At 34.9% G+C, this 5,127-nt stretch overlaps 1 long non-coding RNA gene across 1 annotated transcript; it reads right to left on the bottom strand.

Moving 5' to 3' along the window:
* Positions 1–1,635: 1,635 nt before the first annotated feature.
* LOC139824633 (uncharacterized) lies at positions 1,636–4,666 on the bottom strand. Its single transcript, XR_011735204.1, has 2 exons — positions 4,428–4,666; positions 1,636–2,116 (listed from the first exon to the last, which is right to left on the bottom strand). It is a non-coding gene; the product is annotated as an uncharacterized lncRNA (long non-coding RNA).
* Between the last annotated feature and the right edge of the window lie 461 nt (positions 4,667–5,127).

The raw sequence follows: 5,127 nt of genomic DNA on the forward strand, positions 1-5,127 counted from the left end.
TTTTTTTTTTTTGAGACGGTGAGGAAATGTTTTTTTTCGAGTCAGGGAATGTTTTTTTTTTTGCAAGACAGTCAGGAAATGTTTTTTTTTTTTTTTCAAGACAGTCAGGAAATGTTTTTTTTTTTTGAGACGGTGAGGAAATGTTTTTTTCCGAGTCAGGGAATGTTTTTTTTTTTTCAAGACAGTCAGGAAATGTTTTTTTTCAAGACAGTCAGGAAATGTTCTTTTTCAAGACAGTCAGGAAATGTTTTTCTTTTTTTTTTTTCTTTTTTTTTTTTTTTTTTTTTGACGAGTCAGGAAACGGTCAGGAAAGTCAGGAAATGGTCAGGAAATGGTCAGGAAATGTTTCTTTTTTTTTTGAAAAAATAGCCAGAAAAAAAATGGCGGTTTTTTGTGCCAGAAAGGAAGAAATGGCGGCTTTTTTACCAGGAAAAAATGTTTTTTTTAAATGGTCAGAAAAAAATGGCGTTTTTTTTCTCAAGAAAAAATGGCGACTTTTTTCGCGGTCAGGAAACGGTCAGGGAAAAATGGCGGCTTGAAAAATGGCGGCTTTTTTTTGTGCCAGGGAAAATTTTTTTCTTTTTTTTTGCGTCAGGAAAAAAAAGTTTTTTTTGACGAGTCAGGGAATGGTCAGGAAAAGTCAGAAAATGTTTTTTTTTTTTTTTGCGAGTCAGGAAACGGTCAGGAAATGTTCAGGAAAAGTCAGGAAAAGTCAGGAAATGGTCAGGAAATGGTCAGGAAATGTTTTTTCCTTTTTCCCGAAAAATGCTCAGGAAAAAATGGCGGTTTTTTTCTCAGAAAAAAATGGCGGCTTTTTTGTCGAGAAAAAATGGCGGTTTTTTTGCCAAGGGGAAAATGGCGTTTTTTTTTTTTTTTTAGGAAATGGTCAGGAAAAATGGCGGTTTTTTTCTCAGGAAAAAATGTCGGTTTTTTGTAGAGAAAAAATGGCGGTTTTTTTGCCAGGGAAAAATGACGGCTCTCTCTCCCTTCTTTTTTTTTTTTTTTTTAAAATGGTCAGGAAAAATGGCGGCTTTTTTTTGTCAGGGAAAAATGGCGGTTTTTTTAGTCAGGAAAAAATGTTTTTTTCTTTTTTTTTTTTGAGGAAATGGTCAGGAAAAATGGCGGTTTTTTGTGTCAGGGAAAAAAATTTTTTTTAGGAAATGGTCAGGAAAAATGGCGGTTTTTTTTGTCAGGGAAAAATGGCGGCTTTTTTTGCCAGGAAAAATGGCGTTTTTTTGTGGCAGGGAAAAATGGTTTTTTTTAAGAAATGGTCAGGAAAAAATGTTTTTTTTTTTTTTTTTTTTGAAGAAATGGTCAGGAAAAATGGCGGCTTTTTTTGTCAGGAAAAAATGGCGTTTTTTTTGTCAGGAAAAATGGCGTTTTTTTTTGTCAGGAAAAAATGGCGGTTTTTTTGCCAGGGAAAAATGGCGGGTTTTTTTGAAAAATGGTCAGGGAAAAATGGCGTTTTTTTTGTGTCTTTCTTTCTTTTTTTTTTTTTTTTGAGAAAATGGTCAGGAAAAAATGGCGGCTTTTTTGTGTCAGGAAAAATTTTTTTTTTTTTTTTTTTTAGAAAGTGGTCAGGGAAAAATGGCGACTTTTTTGTGTCAGGGAAACGGGGTTTTTTTTCTTTGGGAAATGGTCAGGAAAAAATGGCGGCTTTTTTGTCAGGAAAAAATGGCGGTTTTTTTCTAGTTTTTTTCTGAGATTTTTTTCAAAATGGCGGACACAAATGTTTTCGCAGTCAGGAATAGTCAGGAAAAGTCAGGGAAGCCAGGAAGTGGTCAGGAAAAGATAGAATGGTCATGATGAGTCAGGTCGGATTGTGCCAAAAAATGTCTAATTTTTTTATAAGCTGTGCGGACTGGTAATAATTTGAAAAAAGTGTCCCAAAACGGTACAAATTGAAATGAGGGACTTAGAAAAATTTTCAGAGAAATATTAAAAATGGTCCCAAAAAAATAAACAAGCGCGGTAACAACTGTGCCGCGATCGACACGTAGAACTACGTCTATTGGAATAGAACATATATGGAAGAGGCATTGAACCGAGGAGTTATTCACTCGTCTTTTGGGTGTACCACGGATTACGAATGATTACTGATTTCAAGTGATTTTAACTGACTTCAACCAGGGTTGGGAAGTAACTAGTTACCGTTACAAGTTACTTTTTTTGATAACTTACTGGTAACTGCGTTACATTTTTCTTTTGGTAACTGTAACGGTAACTTAGTTACATTTTTTCGGTAACTGTAACTAATTTAAGTTACTTTTATAGTTAAGGTAAGTTTACACGCGCAATGATTAGTGGCGCCAACTGACTGGCATTCATTGGCGCCAAAAACGAATTTGTTTAATAACAAACGATTTCAAGAATAGGTACCCAGACCTATAAGAATAGGTACTCTGATCTATAGTGTATGTGTCGGATTTATCTCATCTTGGAATGGTGGAAAGGTATAAGGTATAAGGTCGCACTCAGAGGTGTAACTGATTGTGAGTACAATCTACGAAAAGAAATTTCCCACGCAAGGTATAAGCTATACTATACCGATTGCTGTGTGGCGCAAGAGGATCGAGTTATGTCACGCACGGTGCCTCCCGGATATCGTGTGCCCTTCGGGAATACGAACCAAATTCCAGGCATTCGCGACTCTATCCGGATGAAATCGTGCGATCGCGGTATTTGTGGGACGAAAAATAGAATTTAGTTCCATTTTGTTCCAGAAATAACAATAAAGGCCCGCGCACAATGAAAAATATAAGGAACAAAGAAGATATTAGCGATTAGAAATAAGAAATCAGGAATAAAGCTGGTGTAGTATTGATACACGGCTTCCAATAAAATCTATTGCTTGTGTTATTCATTGTTTCTGTTGCCTGTATTTTTCATCGTGCGTCCAACTTTATTCTTGATTCTTTAGTCCTAATCGCTAATATCTGTTCCTTGTTTTTTATATTTTTTATTGTGCGGAGGCCTTAACGATTGAAATAATTCAAACAAAGTCCTCCAAGATATATGGTTTTCCTAGGGAGCGAACGACTAGAGGAGTCCCCAGTTGCGGAATCGGGTCCAACTAAAACTCGAGTTCGCTATAGCAGCACTGCCAGACGTTGTTATAAAAAGCAGCTGCGGAGAGAAGGACAGGCTGAAAAAGCCCAAAGTCCTACTCTTCGGATACAAAGGACAAAGAGAGAAAGATATGGTCAACATGTGACACGTAAAAGCGTGTCTTTTTTTAAGCCACGATATTTCCAATCTGTCGGACAGTCACCCAGGCAAAAAGCCCAAGGTCACTGATCGAAGATCATGTTCTTGCGCCCAAGCGATTAAGATAAGAGCATAATCGGGATAGCCTTCTAGAACGAGGGCTAGATGTCGGTGAAGTGGGTGTGATCGGAAAGCTGATCAGCGGATCCTTGAACTTCGAGAGTGCGCTAGTTCCCACCTTTATGAGAAATTCCTGAGAAAGAAATAGCGTAATCATCTTTATATAAATGCGCCAATGAACAATCAGCGGATTAGCTAAAAAGCCTATTCACCGAGATCAAAATCAGGGATATTCCTTTCGATGCATTGCCAGCCGATGAGCTACTCAAACACCATTGGTACATGTGGAAGAGCCTGATTTGTCGGTTGAGGAGACCGACGGATCTCCTGTCGAAGAAAAATAATAATCTTTCTTCGACGGACGAAACACAGGTCTGGTAGCCAAGTCGTCGTAAGGGAGAGTGAAAGCAGGGATGTCAAGTGCGTCTATGTCGCTGCCTTGATCAGCGGCTTCTCCCAGGAAGCCTAAAAAACTGTTTCGAAAGGTAAAAGTGATCTAATAGCTCGCTCCACCGTGCCAGGAGAATGTCTTATTTGCGTTGCTGCATCCATAATTCTGTTCACAAGTTCATCCCTATTGCGAGATTGTTCTGTATAAACTACTGACTTCATATGCCCCCAAAGAAAGTAGTCTAAGGATTTGAAAATGTTTCAAATATTCATATTAACTTTCAATAGTTGTGGTTCTGTTAGGAACATTTACGGAGATATGTTTAATGTTTATTAAACAATTTCAACTCTAAATGACTTCATAACACACCCGGACCTCGAGTCATAGGACTCATAGGATACCCTGTATAATATGCATATATAATATTATAATATACATATATGTATATAATTTTAGTTTCATATATAATACATTTTATTTAAGAATTTTAAGTTTAAAATTATCATGTTAAAATTAAACTTTTTATTCTGTAATCTTGTTTTAACATTTTAAAAAGTAACTGAAAAAGTAACTAATAGTTACTTTTTAAGTAACTGTAACTGTAACGAGTTACTTTTGAGAATCAGTAACTAGTAACTGTAACTAATTACTTTTTTGACTCGGTAACGATAACTGTAACTAGTTATTTTTAAAAAGTAACTTTCCCAACCTGACTTCGACTGATTTCATCCGATTTTATATGACCAACCGATTTCAAATGATTTCAAATGATTTCATTATGATTTTAAGCTATTTTATTATGATTTCTAGTAATATAAATATAACAATTTTATAAGATTAAAAAATTTTATTTAAATTTAACAAGGGAATACAAGATATTTAAATACAAAGTTTACATGTGTATTTTTTAGTGGTCGCAAAGAATTACAGAGGTAACGGTACGAAATAAAAATATTTTATTAAAATACATAAATTTTTCTTGTTAAAAAAACTTGGCGCTGCTAGACCTCGAAATTTTAAATAAATAAGGACAACGATAAATAAAAATAATTCAGAAAATAATGCGATGGGAGTAATATTGAATGATTATCAGCGTGGATGTGCGAGTGAGTGATATGGGTGTGCGTGAAGACGCGTACGGCGGATAATGCGGCTTATCGTTAAGTAGAGGATAAATTTATTTATTTATTTATTTATTTATTTATTTAAAATTTCGAGGTCTAGCAGCGCCAAGTTTTTTTATCAAGAAAAATTTATGTATTTTAATAAAGTATTTTTATTTTGTACCGTTACCTCTGTAATTCTTTGTGACCACTAAAAAATACACATGTAAACTTTGTATTTAAATATCTTGTATTCCCTTGTTAAATTTAAATAAAATTTTTTAATCTTATAAAATTGTTATCATA

This window comes from Temnothorax longispinosus, unplaced genomic scaffold (assembly GCF_030848805.1).
Source record: "Temnothorax longispinosus isolate EJ_2023e unplaced genomic scaffold, Tlon_JGU_v1 HiC_scaffold_48, whole genome shotgun sequence".
NCBI lineage: Eukaryota > Metazoa > Arthropoda > Insecta > Hymenoptera > Formicidae > Temnothorax > Temnothorax longispinosus.